Genomic DNA, 26612 nt, shown 5'->3' on the forward strand with positions numbered 1-26612 from the left:
TCCCAAAAATGTAATTTTTTCACATAAATTCGTCAGTCAAAAATCCATCAAATGTTGCACATGAGCAATATTGGTCGTAAATGACAGATTGACATGGCATCAGACATCTAATTATGATCATTCGATAATTTCTTACATATTTTTCTCACTCAATAGTGCATTTCTGGAAAAATGTTAACGCTGCCTTCTGCCAATTATTAATTTATCTAATTTTCTGTGTGGCGTAAACTGATAATTGCATTGGAAATATCTCAATGGATGAGGCTTTATAATGAAGAAAACCCGGTGTAAATATCTCTTACTGTTTTCATGATATACATTTTCAAAATTTGGGTTGTGAGACTTTTGAAACATTATGTATAAGAAGCTGAGCATCACGGTATTCAAAACATCGCTAAATCATTTGAGAAAGCAGGAAATAGGAGACAAAGAGTAAGAAATTGTTACCGATTCTATGGAATGTTCACAATGTTAATAAAAAAAATGCCAACTTACGCTGCACTGTAATTTGAACTTAGAATCTTCAAAATTTCGTACATATTACAGCAAAAGATCACAGTCGCCAGGCTGAAATTTTTCGTCGGGATTTTTCGAGCCCTGCGTATAACTATTTTTTTTTACTCCGTGTTATTTTTAAAATTTAACGTTGTTCTTTTCTAACTCTATACATTAATCACAGCCATGATGAGTGCAGAGTTCATAAGACAGATTACACAATATCATATACATGATTCGAATCTAGGACCTCCTGGCTTCTAGTACCCTGAGCAACCCACTTCAGCTTGGAGATTATCAATCTACTGTACAACTTAACAAAACTTAGTTTTTCAGGTGTTGGAACCCTGTATATACGAGATCGGGAGGTTATCACTTGGGTTAACTTTGAAAGTTTCAGAAAAGGACGCCACATCAACTTTACTTTCTTCCTCCTTGAGTTTCAGCAAACCTCCCCTCGCCATCAAACACCGTTCCATTTTGTATCTAAACTTCTGACGCTGGAGAGCTAAATATAGAAGAGGTTTACTACGAGCGTGTAGGGGGAAGGGGGAGTCATTTGCCAAACATACCAATGATTTACGTTTCTCTTGCGTCAGTAGTTCACGTCTGGTAAACTGACGTTCCTACATACATTATTCAGTAGCAGTTCTGAAGCGTAAAAACATTTTGTGGGCGGAATACTGTCGAGAGGTCATTCGAAATCGAAACAAAAGATGATGGATTCACGCATTTCAGGAGTGAGCTGAAATTTCTGGCATGGTACCCAGATAGTCGTCAATACATAACTCTCTCGTATCACCTCGCGTGCAGGGGGTCCACAGCACACCATTAATTCTCACCTTGAATATAACTATTATAGTCCAAATATTCTCAGTAAAAAAAAAAAGGTAAAGTGCTCCCCTGTGCAAATCACCACGCCATGAAGGCAGTTGAGGAAAAAATTTTCTTTCCCCAGTTTCGAAAGATTTTGGAAATGCAGAAAACAGTGAAGTAAAATCCAGAGTGTGATAAAATTCCACAACTTCAACACTGCATATTTACAATGTATTGGTGACCATATTTTTAAATGAGAGTCGAAGTATCGTCTCATGGTAACATCCCCAGAATTTGCAATAACGATAAAAAAGCCACAAAATAGGAAAGAAAGAACATTAGGTTTGAGTTGCGTTTGTTCTTGAGTCCACTTTATGCACAGAAAGGCTAATCGGAACTGGACCTACAGTTTAAAGTGGGGTCCGAACCACTATGTGCCTTCACCGAGTATCAAACCTGGGACCCCTTGATTACAAGGCGACGAATTTACCACTACAAATCGTAAACAAGGCAGAAAGAACAACCGAGCTCGATCAATACAGATAAATTTTGTCATATAATACTAACAATGCAGCTTTCCAAAATGAAATCATACTTTACAAAATTTGAATAGCAAAGTTATACATGTATAATAATCCATTTGCATTGTGAGTTTTATGCCTTGAATAGTTTCTGTACATGTGATGGATGCTACATAACGGTTTTTCTCAAGTAAATGCACCAAGGAACACACACAGATAGGGAGGGAATAGCTGTCAATAGGAATTCCATACATCTTGAAAAGCAGGCTGAAATGTCTACACTTTACAGCATACCCTAAAAAAATCTTTCATAGTTTACCTTTTTTTAAAATTATCTGCCAAAAATTATAGAAAATTTAGGATGCGTTTTAATGATTCCATAATCGGCAATTTTTTTCTCCTGACTGGAACGGCCAAATACAATTACATGTATAGGCGTATGTATAATGTTATTTGGAAAGGGCAAGCATCCTTCGATATTTCCTGCCAGGGTAGAGGAAATAAAAAAAATAAGTACTACGCACAGGAAATAACAGCCATTATTTGAACGAGACTCACTTTTCCGGTACGAGTTCGGGGTGTAGAAGGTTCACAGTATAAAAAAGGGGGGGGTGTTAAATTCAGCTTACCATGCCCTTCAACGAACATTGAAATCAACCAACCTGAAATTCACATTAATGGTCAAAGGTAATTTAGGAGAGACGTCAATTCTTTTTTACGGCCATTTTCACGGGGAACTCATTGTTAAATGCGAAAAAAAAATATCCCCCTTTATGCATGTACCTTTTTAATACAGTTTTAAAATCAATTGGGAATTCCACACCCTCTGCAGTATCTCTCTTGAACATTATAGACTCTACTCGTCACAATTAATATTTCACGTTAATTATCTCCCCGGTATCCAACATTTGCCTTTAATAAAATAAATCGTTGGCTCATTATTTCTTGAGGTCCGGTTTAGTACCATATACAGGATTTTAGAAGCGGGTGAACAACATTATATTTTCAGGCTGGACCAGTATCTTGGCTTCAGTACAATACTGTGCAGTGTAGTAAGTGGACCCCCCTCCCCTCCACGCAAAACTTCCAAATACCCTTTTCCCCCTAGCTATTACCCGGAATTCTAGGATAGTTTTCTTGCAGAAGCAGAAGCCAGAAGCGTGAAAAATATAACTCCAATACAAAGAACTATATTATTAGTAACCATATCTGAAACTTATAATTTTGTTTTAATGTGGTGTTCACTGTCTTCCGATAGAACTCAAATCACTAGAACTCAGTGGCGTACGCAAGGGGGCGGTTACCGGGTTTAAACAACCCCTTGAGCTTTTGAAATATTATGGAAAATGCTGTAGAAAAAAATTAAAAATGGCTAATTTATCACAGTCAAAGATCTGCGACAGTAATAATAATAATAATAATAATTTGAATTATTATTCCCATGCAGAATGAAGAAAAACACAACATTTCAAACACAATCTAAGTGGCCGCAAAGTTCAATTTTGCATTTTTTTAAATTTTTTTTTTGCAAAAAGTCGCGCAGTGACTCTCGCGAGAATTGTGAAAATTCCTTGCTTCGTCGCAGTGTGCCAACGTTATTGCAAACGTTCTTCCTGGTACTGATTTCACATCCGCTTGTGAACTCTCAAGTGATGCTGATTCTACATCCACATCATTAAATAATGTTGAAGAAGTGCTTTCTGAATCACCTAGAAGTGATAAATGTGTTGGAATGTCTTTAAACTTACTTTTCAACGAAAACATAGACTCAGTGGAATTTAGCAACATGTATTCTCGCGCTTCATCATCATCCTGGGCGAGTTCCATAGGTAAAGGTAATGTAAATTTCCCCGTGCATATAGCACCGTGCCATGAAGGCACACGTAGTGGTGTGGTGTGCCCCACACATTCTCGATATCGGCCACTTTGCAGGTGATGTGATCAGCACCATGCTCCTGCAGCCTTTATCCCCCAGGATTGCTCTCAGATACCCTTGCGGAGACAAGGCTGGATAAATTCCAACCAATTCCGGGAATCGAACCCGGATATCCCACGAAGTTGTCAGACTAGACCTGCGCGGCTCCTTGAATGAGTTTCATATTTCGATTATTTCAATAAATTTAATATATTTGCTTGTTTTTATGGATTTTCTTCACACGTAAAATGTCTCACTTATCATATACAAATAACCGTTGACTAGACAATTATTTTGAAACAAAAGAAATGTAATTTTGTTCTATTTCTTTCATAAATAGCAGCTGCATTAGTAGTAATTAAACTAATTAATTATAAGAATTATTAATGAATTTATTATTATGATTAATTAATTAAAGTATAATAAAACAATGGTAATGTGAATTTGTAGAAAGTTTTCGAAATAACACCCCCCTTGATGAAATCTTACGTACCTACTGCTAGAACTTGTTGCAAATTATGCACTTTTAATTAATCTGACGTTTCCATACAAATGTATTCAAGGCAACGGAAAAAGAAATATTGGACGCATTCTATAACAGCAACAATAATAAATGTAACAAAAAAATTCGATACGTTTTGCACCGCTACTTTTCACACATTTTCCAGAGTGACCGTATGGAGCAAACATTTTCGTAATCTGGCGTAATTTCACTCTATGCAATTGTCTTTGTCTAGAATTTAACAGTTGCTTTTATTAACTAGTGTTGGGATTAGCTTAAGGAGAAAAATGCGACGCAAAACAATAAAAACACAAAACGTTTTTACGAGTGCATATTCTCATTAATGCGAGCTTTGTGCTAAAATGGCACAAAAATTGTTCAAGTTAAGGGTCACGTTATCTCCCAAAAGATAAATAATCTTGCTTTTCCACAAATATTATTTTAAATTTCAGTTTGAATGTAATATTTGCTTGGAAAACAGAATATTCAGTTTCACCACCGATATTCGTTACCTAATGGTGTCTTGCTCTTGCACCTTCCTTCCCCCCCTCCCCTTTAACATATATACATTAATGTTTTCTCTCAAAAATTTACATAAATAAGATACATTCAGAAATAATTTAAGGAAAAAAATATGCGTGGATAATACATTAAAAACACCATACGTGCCACTTCTATACATTAAAATGTGTGATAAAAAAAGTCACGGCATTTTAAAAAATGTAATTTGCTTCAAGCATGTAGTCACAATATGGCAAAAATAGTAGGCAGTAGCATGATCAGAACCTGAAAATTACACAGAAAAATTAGCTAATATTCACATTTTGATTACATTCAACAACATGCATTCTTGTCCACCCTAAACAACAAACACAAAACAAGAAGTTAGTAGTATCCTTATTTAAAACTAGACTGGACAATAATAATCTGTTCTGGTACATGCAGTTAGGCTTACCGACAAACCATTTTTGAAATTAATCGAAACACACACCTCTATCATTTCAAGGCCAGACATCGATCAAAACCTTTATGCGTTAGCTGCAAAACAAGATTACTTTGCACATAAAGAATATTGTCAGTTAACAAAAAGAATACACCCTTGGAGTTAGCCAGTATTCAATCACTTGTAGAATCGATACACATTGTTGCTGGCGAAGGTTGTAGCGGAACATAGCCACGCCAAAAACTGTTTCCCTAGCACACTCCAGCCTGTACATTACGCATCGTACGTGTACCGAAACCTTGCATCCACGTTTTTTGTCACTGCACGCAGTTTTGAGGCAATGTAACGACCGGTTTCGAAGAAAAGTGACGGGCCAACTGCAAAACAGCTTGTGGCCGAGAGCTGCCTCAACCGGCACGGCTGTGAGGAGACGCCGAACGTGACGTCTGGTGGTGGGGGCGTGTAGCATGCTCAGGAAAAACGGGAAAATATGCACTTACCTTGTTCTTACATAGGTTTCCATGCGTGTAAAGGATTCTTGGATGAAGCAAGAGCACACGCAAGTCACGCGTGGCGGCACTAACACGTGACGTCACTTCAACTGGGTCACTAGGGGAGAGAGGATCGTTACACTGTCGCCCGCCCAGAGTTTCGCCCTTTTTCACCTATCCGTGTTGCCAACTCACTACCAGAAAAATCACCTAAGTGGTATTGACCAGTGCCAAGCTAAAAAATGTGTTGTAGATACGATGAAGGATATTAGGGATGTCCGGGCATTTTATGAAACCAAATGAAATATTCAATATTCTCATGGGTGGGAAGCACGATTATGTTGGGTCATTTTTTACCCAGAAATTTTTGTGCTAAGGATCAGTTTGTTTATGCATTTTTTCTGTATACACTATTTTACTATATTTATATTATTTATGTCTCTTTCTACCTTTTGGGTTAATCGCGACAACGAAGATAAATGCTTATGAACGTGAACGTCCGGAATTTTTTTTCTCACAATTTAAATTCGGTACAAGTTGATTATTGTTTATTGAAAGAAGGTTCCTGGGCCGTATTTAAATTGATCCGGAAAAAAAGGTTCCTGGGCCGTATTTAAATTAATGCGGAAAAAAGGTTCCTGGACAGAATTGAAATATTTTAAACATAAAAAGGTTCCTTACGATCTAGATCCTATTTATACCCGCTGATTTTCTCTCCCGGACAGGAAACACATTTATTTACAATTCCAGAACCTTTAACCCCCCCCCCCCCACCCTGAGATTGTTCAAGAGCCAGGAACCCATACATTCTAGTGGGTTCCGTTAGAGGACCGGAACCAGTGGCGTATTCTGAGTCCAAGGTCTGGGATATCTCACTATGTCACATGGTCCTAGGCTATGAATAGAAATAAGTTCACCAACTCCTAAGAAATCAGGTTGCCAACTCATAGGAAACCAGGTTGCCAACTCATAGGAAACCAGGTTGCCAACTCATAGGAAACCACGTTGCCAACTCATAGGAAACCACGTTGCCAACTCATAGGAAACCACGTTGCCAACTCATAGGAAACCACGTTGCCAACTCAAAGGAAACCACGTTGCCAACTCAAAGGAAACCACGTTGCCAACTCATAGGAAACCACGTTGTCAACTCATAGGAAACCAGGTTGCCAACTCATAGGAAATCAGGTTGCCAACTCATAGGAAATCAGGTTGCCAACTCATAGGAAATCAGGTTGCCAACTCATAGGAAATCAGGTTGCCAACTCCAGAATCAGCATCAATCATCTGACATATGAATAATTTTACTTACAATTTCTGATCGATTTTTCTCTTGTATTTTATTCTCTAGACTTCAGGCTTCGCAGATAGCCTAGTTAGCCCAGAATATACGCTCCTGACCGGAACCTTTTTTCTTACTTGGACCCTATATAAACTGATCCGGAAAAAAGGTTCCTGGACCGCATTTAAATTGATCCGGAAAAAAAAGAAAGGTTCCTGGGCCGTATTTAAATTGACCTGGAAAAATGTTCTTGGACCGAATTTAAATTTATCCAAAAAAAAAAAGTTCCTGGACCGAATTGAAAATCATCCGGAAAAATGGATTTCTTTAAAATTCCTGGACCTTAACCAACCCTGAATATATACTTTTCTGTTGACATTCATTTTCCAGAGGGGGTGTGGCCCCTTGCTCCTCTTCCGAACGTCCATGGTTATGAACGATGAACCGATGAAATAGATCATGGGGCAAACACAATAATGCATCCGTGCCGAGCCCGGGTTCGAGTCTGGGATCTCTGGTTTTGTAGGCAGTTACGCCAACCCTTCGCTACCGAGGTTGGCTATCATTACTATCATTTCCCATACGTGAATACAGATTATTGTACGTGTACAGCAATAATTGTGCCATTATGTAATAATAATTATTATTTTGTAAAAATATGAGAGTCTAGGAACATTTCAGTTACACTGGATTGCAATAGGTGCGCATTCATTCATTTAGAATGAATTATATGCGTAATTCCACAATCCACAATAAACCCAATATGTGTGTATGTAGATCAGGACATGAACCCGAAACGTTCAGTGACGAGATCGTCAAGCTCAGCTTCCTAGCCAGCTGTGAAGCACCGCAACTCATCAGTTCTTGTAAAAGGATTGAATTATAAGCAAGATTTGCACACTCGCAAAAAAACTGAAGATTGGAATATTCTTTGGCAGTTGGCAACATTATCAAGTTTTCAAAATCCCTCTAGCGGCGAGCGAGCGAGTTACCACACCCCTACTGCGGCTGTCAAATCAAACAACGGAAGTGCACGGCAGGCGGAAACAGGATCTGTCGCTTTTCGTTGCAGTTTTATCCTTCAGCAATAAATATAAATAATACATTTCGCATGCCCACAGCGCAACTTGTTCGCTTCTTTACACAATGTTCATTGTTTACTGCATTGGTATATATTTTAGCAATGACAACATAAGGATGAATATTGTGTATTTTTACATAATTTGACTTGCTCATTGGCGTATCTCATATGAGGGTTGGACGTAAGAAAGCGGTTGTATCCCCCTTGATCTTTATTATTTAAATAAATATTTGTGATAAGTGACAAAATGGAGATTTATAAACAAATAGCTCAATTGTTTAAAGGAAGGTCAGCGTTTCCTTAAAAAAGATGCGGCGTAAATAAAGGAATGTGAGAGTATATCTGCTCGACTCGACCCTTCTATGGCGAGTAGCTGTTTACACACATTTTACTAGACTCCAGTAAAGTGGGATAGTAGCTGCAGCTGTTTGGTGATCTTTTGACAGAGTGAACCATCGACGTCGTTGGCGATTTAAAATAAAAAGTTCTGAAACTGTTTACACACTTTTTTTCACGAGAAATGAATACAATAATGCACGGGGACATGTGTGGAAAGAAAACAAATATCCTTGATTTTTCTATTTTCGATCGTTCTTGGTTGTGTAGAACATACATTTATTTTGTTTGTTCCTATAATCGACACAAATTCCATGCACATTGGACACTCACACAACACAGACTCTATACTGTCCTCAGAAAGCGTTTACATTGACCGAGTGGTCTGTCGAATTTACGCGCGAGTGAAAAATTCGATGGTGGAGGAAGCAACTCGCTCGAGTCGCTGTCCTCCGTGGACAGCCACTCGACTGTCGTGACTACTGGAGCAAGTACTGGCTCCAGTGCTCTCCCCATTTGTTTACACGGGGAGAGTAGCTCGCTTGACCGAACTCGCTCCAGCCACTCTCCCGTCTACTCGACCAATGCAAACCAGGCTTTACCTTTAAATCATCCGTGGCGTAGTTGTTAGCAAGCACGCTAACAAGGCGTCCCCTTGAGTAGCGACAAATCTTTATTTCTAATTCCTTTCTTAATTTAAATTTAAAATTTTGGGTGCGTCAGCACTTAGGCTATTTTGCACTCGTCACGGGGTCAAGCCCCTTACCAGAACTAAAATAACATAACTGTAATGTCGTACAACTAAAATATTAAAACATTCTGACTTGGAGTAAAAGCTGAGGCTGTATAGGGGCACACACAAGGACAAAGAACAGGCCAACACACAGAATTACACTGACGCCAGAGCCTTGTTAAAATGCAATCCAGGGTGTACTACGTGGAAGGATCACCCCTTATACCCCTTATTGCTAATTACATAAGCGTGGCTATTTGTTGGCTTGAATGTATTAAGGTCACTGCATGAACAACAATGCTAATCGCGACTGGACCTACAGTTTAAAGTGGTACCCACCCCACTACGTGTCTCCACCGAGTGCGTGCTATTCGTTTTATTAACAGTTGAATTTATTGTTGACAAAGAATTAATTGAAGTTACTGCTGCATAACATAATAAGTACTCGTATATTGCAAAACCATGTAGCAGTTTAAGCTAACAGATTACTGTTATTTTATTTATTTATTTATTTCGTCTTCTTTTACATGGCGAAGTTAAGGCTGTGGAGCCTTTTCTTCCACTTGACCATGTTTACAAAAAAATTGAATATGAAATAATTAAAATATTGAAAAAAAGGAAGAGAAAAAATATATAAAAAATTACAGAGAAATAAAAAATACAAAGAGAAATTACATATAAGAAAGGTAATCTAACCTACAGATACGGGCACACACACTCACACACACATACATATTTTTGCCCTTACACACGTACAAGCATATACATAACACTACACTTTCTCAAGCACAGTTCAATATTACACATACTTAATACACAGTCCAAAACGATATACTTTGACGATAATTCATCTTAACTATTACGCTAAATAATTTTTGTGCCTTACGTCCTTCTATCATTCTCTGCACCCGCCATATTAATAGGGAAATCAAACATTTAATTTTTATTGTATAATATGTGTAACTTTAACAATTTTTTGAACGTCACAATTGAGGAAGAGACATGCATTTCAGGTGGCAACTTGTTCCAAAGGCCTGCTGAGGTAACAGTAAAAGAATTTGCATAAAAGTTGGATTTGTGGAGTGGAATGGACAGCAGAGACCTTTCGCGCGATCTGGTGTTGTGGCTGTGAAAGTCGGAAAGATGTTGAAATCGGTTATAGAGATATTGCGGGTCTTTTATTTGGAGGATTTTGTACAGTAAAATTAACTTATGAAAATTACGTTTATCGCTTAATTTAAGCCACTCGACCTTCGCAAAGTACGATGTCAAATGGTCTGAATATTTTAGGTCGAAAACGAAACGAATGCAGGCATTTTGAATTCGCTGCAGTCGTTTAGCTTGCTCGTGATTGACATCCAAGAAAGCAATGTCGCAATAGTCAACAATGGGAAATACAAGAGACTGGACCAGTTTAATTTTTATGCGTTCAGGGAGGAAGTTTTTGAGCCGATAGAGTGAATGCAATGCACCGAAAGCTCTTCTAGATACAGAGTTAACTTGCTCTGCCCAGGTGAGATGTTGGTTGAGTATCACACCCAGATTCTTAACAGTAGTGGAGAAGGGCAGATGAATATCATTTACGTTGAGTCTAGGGAGGCTAGATTTATCTATTTTGCTCAAAATTCTAGGGGAACCTACAAGAATACACTGGGTTTTAGTCGGGTTTAGATGTAAGCCATGGTGTGCAGACCAAGTACTTATTTGTTTAAGGTCATTGTTCACAATTTCTATTGCATGCAGTATTTCTTGCGGGGGGAAAGAGAAATATAACTGAAAATCGTCGGCATAGATATGGTATTTACAGCCGTTAAGCACCGTCGGGAGGTCGTTTATATACAGAGCAAATAAGAGGGGGCCGAGTACGGTGCCTTGAGGGACACCACATGGAATGTTTTTCCACGACGATTTTCCATATAGGTCAACGACACATTGTCGACGTTCTTGTAGATAGGAGCAGAACCAATTAACCGCGGAGTCGGAAAAATTGAAAATCGATGATAATTTAGCGAGTAGAATTTCATGATCAATTGTCTGAAAAGCTTTTGTAAAGTCTAGAAGTACCAGAATCGTAAGTTGTTTATTGTCCATGGCTAGCCTCATGTCATCGGTTACATTGACAAGAGCCGTGCAAGTGCTGTGGTTACTTCGAAAGCCAGACTGAAGAGGATCTATTAAATTATTTCGCGTTAGAAAGTCCCGGGTTTGATCGCTAACGAGATGCTCTAGGGCTTTAGACAAGGCTGGGAGGATGCTGATTGGTCGGTAATCGTTGACGTTTATTATGTTGTTTGTTTTAGGTATAGGGCGTACCAGGGCGAGTTTCCAAGACGAGGGAAATGCGCCGGTAATTAAAGAAAAATTAAAAATATGAGTGATAGGAGCAAGTACGTGGTAGAGAATTTTTTTAATCATGAGGATAGAAATTTCATCTACTCCTACGGCCGATGACTTTATCTTCTGTAACGATTTTCTGACCTGTTCCGGCGAAAAATAAGAAAAACAAAATTTTGGAGCAGTTGTGGGGCGTGTTTCAATGTTACGAATCGTTTCGTGTTTCACATTATCATCGACGATCGGAAGATCACAAAAGTGATCGTTCAATACTTCCGGTGGAAATTTATTCACGGATTCGAGGTTTCTCCGTTTCCCAACTCCCAGTATTTTCAATTTTTTCCAGAGGACGTCAGGTTTGCTTTCGTATGTTAGTAGTTCAGACGCGAATCGACGCTTTGATTTTCGTACTTCCTGGGTGCAACGGTTCCTCAGAATTCTGTAATTTTCAAAGATGGATGTGTTATAATCACCGACCTTGATCGCCTTCCTATATTTGGTGTACGCTTTGTCACGCATCGCCATAAGCCGGTGCAACTCGTCCGTCAGCCAGGGAGCAGGGGGACGCGAAACACGCTTCTTCCTGACTGGAGCATGTTTATTGTACAATTGGAGGATAAAGGTATTTAACAATAAGACTTGCTCATCCACTGTAGGTAACGTACTGATTAAATGCCATGGTACAAGGGCAGCGTCTTGATTTAGGCGGGCTTCGTTAATGTTTTTGAGGTCTCTATATGAAACTTGTTTTGCTTTGTATTTAGGAATGCGAAGATAATAGGACACGTAAATTAAATCGTGGTAGGAAATTCCAGGCACTGGTATTTGGCCATGGCGCGTTACACGATTTTCGTCAGAAACCAAGATGACGTCAAGCCACGAGTCGGAAGTGGCCGTGTGGTGGGTTGGATTTAAATGGCAAATGGAAAGATTTAAAGCAGAGAACGTATCACGGAATTCTATAACCTTTTCTTTTTTGCTACATAGGTCGGTATTCATATCTCCCAGAACGATCGTGTGTGAATATTTTGGTAGAAAGTTTGCAACGTCGTTCTCGAAGTTATCAAGGCGAGTGCAAGGTGGACGATAGACTACCGCCAGGAGGAGTTTTTGTTGACAGATACTGATTTCGAGGATTATATATTCCGACGAACCTTCATAGGCATCGGGCGACTTTGAGAGAATTTTGGCAGGGACGTCCTCGCGCAAATAAATTGCCACTCCCCCTCCCCTCTTTCCGATTCTGTCTTTCCTAAATAAACGAAATCCCGGAAGATGCACCAGATCGTCCGAAAGACTCTCCTTCAACCATGTTTCCGAGACCAGTAAGGCATGCACGTCTTTGTTTATTTGAATTATATTTTCTACTTCTAGGAAATGAGCGAGAATACTTTGCGCGTTGATATGAATTGCGTTAAAGCTGCCGGGTGCAAGATTCAGCTGCGGCCCAGAATATGGATAAACCGTTTCCGTTTGTAGCGCTGCAGTTGAGTAGGAAAGGCCATTGTTGCTGTTTGTTGGAGAGGTACAAATGTTGCAAAGTTGGTTGAAAAAGTTTGACGTCGGCGTTGCCGAATTTACAGTACACAAATCGTCTCTATCAGCCATAATATTTCTTACGGTTTTTAAGAGTGCTGACAAATGGATGGAAAGCACTCATTTTAAACGAGATTACATATATAATTAGTTTAAAAAACATTTGACTTACCATAAAAGTAGCGTTGATGAAAGGCAGGTGCAGTGAACACAGAAATAACACACTTCCATTAGATTTAAATTTAAAGACACTCAAATGGACGGAACGTATGCACAAGGAAGAAAAATTGATACGCAAAGAAAAAATAGTTTCACACGCTTGTACACAATAAAAACACATAACACACAACACACACACAATTGCATTATTTAAACATACACTCATGAATCCTTATTGCAAATTTACTTTTCATCCCGCATTTATTTCATGTTGTCAAGTGCCGCTAGTGTTGTGACGGATACTTTTCGGCCAGTCGGTAAGAGGATGATAATTCTTCCATCTTGGGTCCACACGTTCCGTTGGCCGTGGCGGTCTTTTGCCCTCCGCAACACATCTTGTCGCACGGACGTCAGGGATTCGGTAATGAGCAGCTTCGTCCCTTTCAGAGATTTCTTCCGCCTCCAAACTTCGTCCCTGGTGCGGTAGCTGGTCAGACGAAAGATGATGGGCCTCCTTCCTTCACGGACGGCATCGGCGGCGGTTCTTCTTTGAGGGCCAAGGCGGTGAGATCTTTCGATGTGCTCCAGGGTGATGTGTTGTAGGTTTAGATTCCGGTGGAGAACGTCAAGTACCAGGGAGTCTGTATTTTCGTTTGATCTTTCAGGAATTCCATGCAGGAGGAGGCAGTTTCTCCGAGAGTACATTTCGAGGTCGTCGATTCTGATGGCATTTTCTGCCGCTTCCTTCCTTAAAATCTGCAGGTCGGACTTCACAACTTTGAACGTGTCTTCAACCTCCTCCTTGAATTTCTTGAAGGAAGCGCAGAGATCTTGCAACGGTGTAACGGCGCTGCTGTCCACGCTGTTAGGGGCTGGCTGCTGCTCGACGATCTCTTGCAGGCGGCTCTCGAAGTCCCGTAGCATCGACTCCACACCGTCTACCCGAGTTGAAACTGTATTGATAGATGGCTTCGACATTGTAATCTTTGATTATTCAATTCGTGGTATCACAACACTTCACGACGCTTATGCAAATAGTTGCAAGTTGCCGGCGAGTGGAATATATAAAGTTCTAGATATAAATATCTCAATGAGCCAGGCTAAATTCGGGAGAAATTGCGGAGCTCCAACTACGCGTAGACCATACGGGCCGCCATCTTGACCTTGATATTTTAATGTCATTGTGTAGGTATTAAATAAACGCATTCCTACAATGAACGTGTTCTTTTAACAGTAACACTTAAAAGTAATTAAACAATGAGGTTTTCAGTCTTGAATGTATAGGGCGCCAAAAATCCACCTAGCCCGAGTGAAAATTTTGTCTTGAGCTACCTCTGAATAGGGAGATAATGTAGACAAACTGATACTTTTTTTGTGTTTAGCTCATAGGCGTGCGCAGACCCTCTGATTAAGGGGACAAAAGTTTTGATGAAAGTTCAGTCGGAGAAAGAAAAACTTCATTCCATCTCTCGGTTTTATTGTATTGCTAGATATTAACAGGGGTGTATATAGGACCCACCGAAAATCACTCTATTAGGAGAATTCTAGTTCCGTGGCATAAAGTTCTGTTTCCCTCCCCCTTTATTTCTCTTCTCTGTGGTTCAGACTAATTTACATATCTTGCAGCAGATTGAAAACAACTACACATTTATTCATTTCCAATGTGTGGCTAATTTATTCTGCGACCACATAGGTGTAACACCACTAGGCTGATTAATACAATGCGTGAGTCTTAATAACAAGTCATTTGCTGGAGAACGAAGTGAGATAGTTCGATTACATAGGAAATAAACCCGCCGTAGTTTCGTCGGCTTCAAAATATTTTTTTATTTTAAAAAAAGGGAATAATATTGTTTACTAACGGTAATAAGATTTCTCTACACTAAATTTCTAAGTGAGAGTATTAAGAGGGGCAACTGCCTCTTCTTGCCTCCCGTGCGCACGCCTTTGCTTTGGTTACTAAGAATAAGATTCAATGAACGACAGCAAATTATTTGAGGGGGCACAGGGTACAATTCGGATCAAAGGCTTTATGAGTGTACTGTACGTACACCCTGTCAAAAATTTAGGGTGATACAAACACCTCTTGATTTTAGTGGTCTAATTGGGTAAGTCAGTGTTGTAGTTGCAACCAACAAGTGTCCGTGACGGTACAATATCCCCTTGATTGCAGTTACTTTCCCGATGAGACGAAGTAACTGCAACAGAAGTAACTTTGAGAGAATAACAAATTTAACAGAGTTAACCTGTTCAACCAAGAAACTGTAGAGAAGGAAATTTGTCAACCAACTGTAAAGTAGCTGAATACTGTTAGTACCTTACTTTCCGAACTCAGCCTGCAAGAACAACGACGGATAGAAGTGCAGCCTCAGCGAAACGGGGAGAAGCATTTTGCACGAACAGACTCCGTAACGCACGAATGTGCACGACCCTCAAGAAGAAAAATCAACTGGGAATATTGACCTCAGGTAAAGCTGAATCGCGTATCCGGTGCAACCTTTCAATTTTCACTCCCGAACTGTCTCGAGTTTCCTACTGAAGAGAGAACAGGTAAAGAATTGTATTCCGTGACCTTTTAGTTAATTCTCAGTTCCACTTCCCCCTCTGCAAAGATCCCCCTCCCCACATTTAAATAATAAAAGCCATTTCTTTACCAGGCAGGTAGTTAATACAACTCTCCATCCCCCTATGATGAAACAAAATGCATTATGACTCATAGTGTTCAGAGAGAAAACTACCATATTTCTTCCTCGTCTTCTACAGTGTGTTTCGAAAGTAACAGATTAGTTTTGACCGCTTATAACATGAACACTCTTAGATATATAAACTGGGTTTTCTGCTATATAAGTTTTTAAAATAATATACTTGCACAACTTTTGCACTACTTTAAAGAAGAAATTGTAGTTAATCAAACAATACCTCACAGGCAGATTTCTGTATGACAAATTAATTCAAAAATAGTTTGGTAGACTGTTAAATAGAAATTTACTCATCCCTTAGAAGCCTTGGTGTTGTAAAATATTATTGGCACATACATTTGGCACATACATTTAAGTAATAATGTGTCATGTTCTCTTCAAATGTTTATACCCATGTAGTCTTGTAACACAAAAATTTATGCAAAAGCAATATATTTTCATTGTCAGTACACGTGTTTATCATTTTTTAATATTGTGAATGTAATGTACAATTAATGTAAATTGGTGCATCACATCCTATAAACTGAAAAGATGGTATGCATTATGTAAAATCTTTCATATTTTAATACTGTTATCACTCTCACATATTATGACAGCTACTTTTCACGTATTGGTGCATCTGACGATGTCCATACCCATGTAATTATGGGTCAACGGATAAATAAAGGTTATGATCTATAGCTATATATTTTGGACATTTACTTGTTACATACTTCCACACGAATTTCATAATACAAAACGAAAATAAAGCGTATATTTATTACCAGCTTCATATATATTCAGTGATGATGATGATAATAATAATAATAATTATAACAATAATAATAATAATAATGTACCTGCCATAACCGCCTACGAAACACAATTCGATTACGTCCTGCTCGAGGTATGCCAGATTGTAACACATAAGCGTGAACTGTAGAATGAGCCTAAGCGTTTAAGTACTATCTGTACTACAGATTGGTAATAAAATATTACAAGAAGAGTGAGTTTATCTTTCGGAATTCACGACGCTGACAGCCATCTGTACTTAAAATATTAAATAATACACAAGGTTCCACCTGCTCGTAAAGATAAGGAAATCGTAACCAAGGCAAGACGGGAATTTAAAGTTTATGTACAGAAATTGTAATAAAAGGTTGCTTTAACAATTCATTTACGCAATTTAGTAAATGCTTGAGTCAACATGCGTGCGATATTCTTCCGCCCTGCTTTCCTAGCGTGCTGTTACCATTAACCGCAATTGTTGGGAACACATTCGTAGAAAATTTGTCAAAAAAACTGTATTCCGTAATCCTAGCAGCATTGTTGTTTCAACGTGACATCGAACGAGTAGGATTGATTCTATTAGCCATGTTGTGATATCAGAAAGATAATGTTCACACAAAAAAAGAAGAAAAGCATTAAACCCAGTGCTCAAAATGGCGGAAAAGCAAATTCAAATTATACTCTATTTTTTGGAAAAACTACGTCTCGCAAAACAAACACATATGACCGTAACAAATGTAGGTAATTAGGAAGTTTATAATTTTATTTCTATTTTATTTTTAGAAAACCATACTTTGGTTTATTACTGTTGAAACCATGGGCGTCACCAGAAATTTTTTCAGGGGGGGTCTGGCAAATGATAAAAGTTAAATAGTAGAAAAAAGTATATAACCACGGTTATAAATGATATTATACAATAATAAATATTGTAAACTAACGAAAATTAATTTTATTCGAAATAGTAATTTAATATTATTATATAAATGGGGAGACTCGATTTTCACCAAACGAGTCAATATCAGTACAACAATTTTCTATTATTTCTTTTGCATTTTATGCAGTTAGTATCTGAAATGCATTTTGACATTAACTTTAGCACTTTCAAGAAAAGGCTTTAAATGTTAGGGGGAGTTTTTTTAATAAAGTTTGTTGTGTGACCTCTCACTTATAACTGTAATTATTAGAATTTTGAAAACTGTGGAACCATTCGTTCTTTGGATGAAATGGTAGAATATAATCATGTTCCTATATATTTCACTCAATGTTTTCGATCCAATGCATTTTTACTTTGATTAATCTGTTGGAATGCTAACTAAATTAACTTTATTTCTGTTCTTAATAAGAGTAACAAACTTCCGGCTTTCTTGTATCTTTAAATGAACGATGTCAATTTCCAGGGGGTCCACCGACCCTTTCGACCCCCCCCCCTGTCTGTTAGTAACTACGTTACAGCTATTGTTACCAGTGGCGGATCCAGAAGTTACAGTTGGGAGAGGCGAATTTCGGTCGGATACCTCACCTAACCGAAAATCAATTCTAATCTACACTAGCTTGAGTTAAAATTTTGTTTTTAAGTCAGCTTTATGAACAGATAGGCTAATCGGGACTGAGTCTACAGCAGTGGCTGATTCAGATGTTACCGTTTGGTATAAATTCTAATCTACGGTTGCACTGTTTTACATAAACAATATACCAAGATGACTTCCAGAGATTAATGTTTTTCAAAAATAGTAATCCAGAGCCGAAATAGATTGTTATTATTGAATGTCGTTATAATAAATACCTCCCGAGTTTGAATCCTGGCCTTAGCATGGATGTTTGTGAGTGTCCATTCATCAATTTAATCATATCGTCGCTTATCCCCATCTTCGCAAATTAGCCAAAAGTGGCATAAAAAGCGAAGTAAAATAAAGCAAATCAATCAAGCATAAATAGCTCCATAGCCACGGTAAACTAATAGAACAGATACGAGGGGTAAAGTGAGTAAACAAAGGAAACCAAAACTATTCTCTCAAAGGGTCTCGGGTTCGATTCCCTTTTGAAGTAAATTGCAAGTGGTTCTGATCCAAATTTATACTGTATAGGTCCAGTTGTAATTAGCCTATCATGGGCATAAAGTGGGCTCAAATCAAGCTTTAAAAAATATACTCAAGCCAGGCACGTATCTAGAAATATGTTTCGGGGGGGGGGGAGCGAACGAAGTGTCTCAGGAATAATAATATATAAATTAAAATAATTATATTAAATCAAATTAATACAAATTATAATACATAAATTAATATTATATTATTATTACAAGATCAGGTAAAAGGACTGTACCTATAAAAATAGATATATATAACAGCGCATATTCATTACAAAGCTTACCTTTAATTAAGATCGGAATAATTTACATAAAAACAAGTGCTCTGGCAACGAAATTAATGTCAAATAGATGAATAATTGAATATTTATCGAATAACAAAAATGATGTTACATGTAGCTGGAGAAAAGAAAGTTTCTATTTTAAAAAAGTTCAGAGGAAATTAATAACCATCGATCATGCAACAAATGCTAATATTTTCATTACTTAATTTTAGTACTTGGTAAGTCTTTCGGGGGGGGGGGGGTCCGGACCCCTGGACCCCTCCTAAATACTACGTCCTTCCGGTCCCTCAAAGCCGTATGATCCCAATATAATCCTTGTCTTCCAATAAGTTCAGAGGAAATTATACAACAAATGCTAAACGAGTAATTTTCATTATTTAATTTTCGTACTTAATAAGTCTTTCGGGTGTGTGCGTGTGGGGGGGGGGGATCCGGACCCCCTAAATACGTTCTTCGTGTCCCTCAAAGCCCTATGATCCCTGTAAGCCTTGTTGTGTGTGATTTCTTATCTATACATTTACAAGACATACAAACACGTAGGTTCAAATTAACAACATAACTTTAATGCCTGGAAGCCATTCACGTACATCTTAAACACTGTTACTATAACAACCAATCAATAACATGCTCTAAAATACAAATTCTTCTTCTTCCTCTTATCATGCGTCTATCATCTCCTCCTGGAGTTTTTTTTTTTTTTTTTTTTTTTTTAAGTGCTGGTCTCACCATATCTATCAGGAGGTCTCCTAAGTCTATTCGATCTTCTGATTGGTGTGTGCCCAGCATCTGTATTTGGTTGGTTTTGGTTATCTTTTCCCTTTGCATCCTTCGGCTGTCCTGCTGGTATCAATTCAAGGTTTGGATCAGGTAGTGTAGATCTGTTGGTGAGGGGTTTGGTTCACATTCACGTTTTCGTAGCCACCTGACGTTTACCTTTCGTGTCGATCCGTCGAACAACTGCACTTTATATATTAGGCTGTTGCCAACTCTAGACAATACCATTCCTGGTACATGCTTCGGAGAATTTACCTTCGGGGTCTGCACCCAGACTGGATCATTCGGAAGATATGTAAGATAAGTTTTGTCAAGTCTCTTCCTCTCTACTCGGCCCCGCCGTGATCCAAGAAATGGTGGGCGATCCACTCGCCTTTCCCGTTCAGTCATATATTTATGTCTCTTGTATCGCAGTTGGTCACTTTCCCTTGATTCATCATCCTTATCTCCCATTGCCTGTGTTCGAATTCCAGCTCTCTCTTCTCTCTGCTTCTGAGCCAACTGCCTCAGATGCTCTTCTTTCTTCTCCTTTTCTTTCTGGTCAAGTTTCTTCTCCAGCTGTACTCTCAAACCTTCACTTTCCGGTATTTTAGTATTAATATCTGCGTTATCATTTTGTTCGGACCCCGTATTTGTGAACAATGTGTTACATTGTGCTAACAAGTTCCTCCAACCTGGATGAATACTGTCGAGCCATGAACGTCCAATCAACGGATAACGGAGATCTTCTTCACACAATATCACCGGTAATTTATACAATACATCATCATTCAATGATAAATCAATGAAAGCTTGACCTTTCAACTTCAACTTCAACGTATTATTATTCACACCTCGTAACTTTAGTGTAGTGAATTGCGTTCGCCGATGAGGAACCAATTGTTTGAAAGAATTGTTATTAAACAGAGTAACTGTAGATCCAGTATCTAGTTCCCATTGTACAATTCGCTTATCAATACACAAATCAACTACGCACGGTTCTGCTGACACAAGAACATTAGTGCCATCTATAGCTTGTGCTCTTGGCTTGAAACTAACACTCCTTGCTTTTGAACGAGTGAGTGTTGCATCTTCCACTTGCGTATTTTCTGTGTTCGATGAAATAGTGCAAGTACTATCTTCTGGCGCATGAGAATCACTAACCTCAACGTGCAATAAAGACAAACCATGAAATTCGTTATGTATGTTTTGTTCAACAATAGCGTCTAAAGGTTTAATATTAGACGTAGATATTTGATCACTTGTAATTGTCTTACTCGCAACTCCACCATTATTTTTCCTAAACTTGCATTTTACATGCCAATGACCTTTCTTTTTGCAAAATGAACACATCGAATATTTTGCTGGACAATGTCCAATATCATGCCTTCTGGAGCATCTATCACATTCTTCAGTGCTTTTATAACTTCTATTTTGAGGATTAACGAAGTTCTTTTTGTGTGCTTGCGAGGACTGGAAACATGGTTTAAATTTCTGTGTCCCAGTAAATGCAACTACATTAGAACTACATTCCTTTTCACGATGTGCAAACATTTGTGTTTCCCGTTCAATTAGTTCCATTTGAAGCACAATATCTTGACATTTTGCTGGAGTCAATGTAGGTTCAGACAGTAATTTCTTTCTAATGGCGTCAGACCGAACGCCTACAATTATTTGCTCTACAATGGCTTCCTGTAAGTACTGGCCAAAACTACATTTAAGTGCTTGTTGCATAACACGTACCGTAAATCGTGTTGCATCCTCGCCGCTTTCCTGCGTGCACTGTCTGAACTTGAAACGTTCCACATATTTGTTTATTATCTGCCCATAATGTTTAAGCAGATTGTCCTTGAGGGTCGAATACGTTTGCCGTTCGACTGGTTCGGGTGCTGGGATAGTCTTCAGCACTTTGAATGTTTCAGGTCCTATAACTGCAATCAGTATGGGTACCTTCCTGGCTTCATTAACATCATGAGCCAAGCAAGACTGTTCAAACCTCGTTAAACAATCTTCTATTTATTCTGAATCTGGCCGGAACTCAGATAATAAATTCAAACACCGAACATATTCATAATTGTGGTCAACTAAATAAGTATCACAATATCGTAAACACAATCCGTATCACACTGATTTAAACTTTGTTCTTGTGCAATTAATGTAAATAATACACAAACCGTGTAATCTTGGTTCTTACCGTAGAAATTGATCAAGCCGACACAATTTCTCCTTGCATAAACCTATGCTGGAATGATGATCGTCGTGTACTCTTCGTGACGTCTTCATCCATACTTCTTACGAAGAATCACCAAGAATATCCTGTACGACGGCGCCATAGATGTAAGCCTTGTTGTGTGTGTGTGTGTGTGTGTGATTTCTTATCTATACATTTACAAGACATACAAACACGTAGGTTCAAATTAACAACATAACTTTAATGCCTGGAAGCCATTCACCAAGGTTATTAGAAGTATAGGTTGGGCCAATCCGTTGTTTACTCGTAATGACGAAACGACGGTAAGAGGTGAATTTATCCTCCATGAAATGAATTCCAAATCTATGCGCTAGTGTTGCACTATGCAGATAGGAAACCATGCCAGAAACTGAACACACGAAATCGAGTACACAAATGAGCATTTCCACCCATTTACATTTTGTGGCTTCAGACAAATTGAAAATAAATATAGATAGGTACTTATTGTTATGCGGGACAGAATATTTTTGATCGGAACGAGAATTTTTTTTAAATCCCGACATTCGGGACGGGAAATATTCGCAATTTCTCGACTAGTCGGGAAATCTCAAATTCTCATTTTCACCTTAAGTGATTTTCTTTGCATTTCTGGAATGAAAACTAACAATTTCCGATAAGTTCCAGACACTTGCAATGTAGAAAACGTCAAGAATTAATACCGTTTTAAAATGACCATTCGGTATTTCCCGACTGCTCGGGATCCAGAAATTTAGGGAAGTCATTTGCTGAAGTCGTGATAGGGACAGAATTTTTCTTTCCTATCCCGGTCCCGAATTTCCGAGATACCGCACACCACTTGTTATTATTATTTATTTTAGTTCAGCACAAGATACATCTTCCAAGTACGTTGAACATAATATATACATTATATACGTTTTTCAAAAGGATTCTTCGGTCACCGAGCTTTGGATTCGTGTGGAAACGCTAACGTGAATCATGCTAATGCTAGAATCCGCAGTGCGGATTATGTACGTAATCTGAAAAGTCAACTTTTAGGTTTACATCGAAGAAAGATCCTTAAGCAAGATACCTTCGACTCCTTATTATGAGCAGGAATGTACGGAGTATAATGCTGGTAAATACATCGCCTACCATTTCTTTGCCATTGGTGTACAATTCTCTCTCGCTTTTCCCTACATATTCACATAAAGCAATAAAAATATAAACTGCTAACTTTTCATTCCATTTTGGTTATTTATTAAACGGTACGTGTTTGTATTTATATTTGATAAATTTACTTTGCTCTTCCGGCCATTTAAGTCAATTGAAATTACGAAGAAGTAATAAAATAGATGAATGGCCAATCACAGTTCCCCTTACTTACAAGAGCGATCACAAGAAAAAGAACCTTCCTCCTCTTCCGTTCAACTCGGACTATAAGAGAGCTGCTCCACTCTCCCCTCCCCTCCACACTGGAGTACGGTGCACAGGAGTCGCGAGTCTGCACAGGTTTCTTTGCTTGTGGCTCCACTAACTATAATAGTAATATAAAAATGTACACTCACCTCACTTAGTTATCCGGCAATTTGTTTCTTTATACATCATATTTGGAGAAGATACAATTCAATCTATAGGTGTACACTGTATATAACACACCTTATTACTGACTTCCTTGACCCTGGATGTACAGGGACAAGGAAATGAGCATAATTTTCTCTTCGGAGAAGATGTTGAACCTAAACCAAAAATAACACAAATAATGAACTCGACAATGTTGTCACGGTATCTAGTGACATGTAAACGCAGTTCGATATAAATTATTTTTTGTTTATTGATTCATTTTATGCACAAACATGAAAGTGTGAGGTTTCATCTTATTTTGTGAATAAACTTGTATCCGAGCCAGACGTCGGAAGCTGGGGACGGGTTTTTCCTGAGTGACAGCCGCCGCTTAGAACATGACATATTTGCACCAACACGGAGATAAGGAAAGATTATTTTCGCCGCTACCGGGCTTGAGTCGCAGTGGGCGTTCGAACCCATGTTCACGGATGACCAGGAAAACCAGCTGGAGCCCAAGCCTGAAAGGATCGACGACGCGCACTTGACCGAGTTTCAAGACAATGGACACAGGTCATTCGCATCTCCTCCAAAAGCGAAGCCAAGCTACCTGAGCGTGGGTTTCAACGGACGAATTCGAATCTCTTATATATAGGCAGTACTATGATTCCAGACACAGTTTTTACCCGGATTTCACAGAGAGAGCATCTCCGCGCTACACTCTCACGTGATCATTGTTTTGTGTCCGTGGACTTTGTTTCCTTACGTACTGTGAGCGACTTGCAGATAGAGGGTTACCATTGTGCGCCTTATTTTGGTGAAGATTACGCGGTGATTTGTTTTTTGCCAAGCGTTAACTACATAATCATGGGCGGCTAAAGGAGATTGAGAAGGGAGTCTGTCGACTTCCCTGACCCCGCAACGATGCATCGCCATCTTCCGATGAAGCCAGTCAGCCAACGCCAAAGACGACATCAAAGCCAAACACTGCCCAAAGCCCGAAGGACGTCTTCAGAACGACGCCGATCGAAGCCCGTCACCAGAGAGAGAGATTGAAGGACGACTCCAGAACGACGCCGATCGAAGCCAGAGGGAGAGATTGAAGGACGACTCCAGAACGACGCCGAATCGAAGCCCGTCACCAGAGAGATTCCGAACCGACGCGTGACCGCGTACACCCGACGCTAGTGACAAGAGGAACGCCCGAAGTTCTGAGGAGGTGCAAGTACACCATATCGTCGCAATTATTCTTCGTCGCGATCGACCTCGGAGGACAATTTCGCCACAAAGGAACCGTGTGCAAGTCCCGCTTCCAGGAGAGATGAAGGACCACGCCATGTAGCAGAGTCTGGTACAGTATACTTCAGAGGGTCTCATGTCCATGTAAACGTGCGTCGTTAGTATCACCACCGTACAGTTAACGCCGAAGTCTCACTTATTTGCAAAGTTACTCAGGAAAACCCAAACCTAACTTCCGCGTCTAAAAATTGTTTTGGTATTGTTATAAAAAAGGGTTATTTCATGTTCAGATGTTCTAATTTAATTGTCTGCATTCAGCGTTAGAAGCTCCATTTCATTTCTTTAATATTTAGTATAAATTGTCAAAGTGTGCTCCATTTTTTGTGTAACCGACCGCCCCGTCGCGCCATTTAATTTGTCAATAGTTGACTGATGAGTCCTTTTAATTGTGGAAAGCGTAGTTGTTTTTATTGCAAGGTCGTGTGCGTGAAATAGTATTATTTGTTGCATAGTGGTTTTCAAGGTAATTTTTGCTCGCGCCGACGATTGATTTGTGTATTCCGGCAGCTGGAGCCAATTAAGTTTTTGCATCACTATGTAATTGTGTAGTTGTTCTCATTGGACGAGAGAGGCTGATGTGTATTACCCCCGTCCGAGAAACTTGTATAATGTCGTGCTTACGACTGGGTGCAAACGTTCATTCGAACGAAAGATTTAACCACGCCGACCCAATTGTCTTAGTTAACAGCTTTCCGAGGGCTGGCACTTAAGTTAATTTAAAAGAGCACAGGAGCTGGCAGACAAATGCCCTAAATTCACATAAAGGTTTAAAAATTAAAAGGAATGATATGTTAATGAGATCCTTGATTTGTATCCATACTTCACATGTAAAAATACCTCATGTGTGTGAAAGAGAGATAGCGTGAATGTTGTGAGAGTGAGGAGGCTTTGTAAACAGTTGTTGATTGCAATATTTTTTTTTTGTTGTTACAATATATATTCACTTTTTACCGTTCGTCAGTGTTGTTATTTGACGTTTCTCAGGTACCAGATATTATGCTATTAGTGTTTTATGATTGTTCGAATCTACATATCAAAGGTAAACAAAACAGTGTAACTTTTCAAGGTATTAATCTCCGCCTCGCAATAGTATGACAATAAACGACCGTCTCAGTACCGAACTTGATAACTGGACCGTGAGTCACGACCGGTTTCCCGTACACATAACGACGTTTGGCCCCGTGCCGGGGTATGATTGACACGTCATTTCGGGGACCGTGAGTGCACTCGTTACAATGTAAATTGATGAGATTTAGTAAATCATTTGATGAAGTGAACTAATTCTGAGTGGACTAATCGCAAGCTCAGACCCTATTACTTCTTCATGGTATGTGACGTAAAGTTCCCGCCCAACCGTTTGACGGCGTTAGTGGTTATCGCATCTCCTTTTCCACAGCCTGTAGTACACATCCTCATCTAGACATTGTTCTTGTTCTGGTGTTTAATATCTGCATACAGCAACACTGTCGTTTTGTCATTTCACGTGACTTCACATTGAAGTGATGCATTCACTTGGCCGGTCACACGTCATCGCACGCAAAAACTTCAACCGTTCCCATGGTTTTGGGCCAGGGCTGGCCATTCACGTACATCTTACACATTGTTACTATAACAACCAATCAATAACATGCTCTAAAATACAAATTCTTCTTCTTCCTCTTATCATGCGTCTATCAATCCCAATATAATCCTTGTCTTCCAATAAGTTCAGAGGAAGTTATACAACAAATGCTAAACGAGTATATTTTCATTATTTAATTTTCGTACTTGATAAATCTTTCGGGGGGAGGGGGGTCCGGAACCCCTGGACCTCCCCCCTAAATACGTCCTT

At 39.0% G+C, this 26612-nt stretch overlaps 1 protein-coding gene across 9 annotated transcripts in view; it reads right to left on the reverse strand.

Annotated features, from left to right (window-relative positions):
* LOC145986675 (putative fatty acyl-CoA reductase CG5065) overlaps nt 1-26612 on the reverse strand; it is a 138759-nt gene that overhangs the window by 56704 nt on the left and 55443 nt on the right. For 2 of the 9 annotated variants that reach the window (XM_083120967.1, XM_083120963.1), the window contains exon 1: nt 5693-5860. The exons of 5 other annotated variants lie outside the window; for them this stretch is intronic. The gene's annotated coding sequence lies outside the window, so the exon portion shown is untranslated. Of the gene's footprint in view, nt 1-5240; nt 5596-5692; nt 5861-26612 lie in introns of those variants that run through there. 2 more of the 9 variants (XM_083120964.1, XM_083120969.1) reach the window with 2 other exon arrangements.

This window comes from Lepisma saccharinum, chromosome 4 (genome assembly GCF_977018435.1).
Source record: "Lepisma saccharinum chromosome 4, izLepSacc3.1, whole genome shotgun sequence".
Classification (NCBI taxonomy): Eukaryota; Metazoa; Arthropoda; class Insecta; order Zygentoma; family Lepismatidae; genus Lepisma; species Lepisma saccharinum.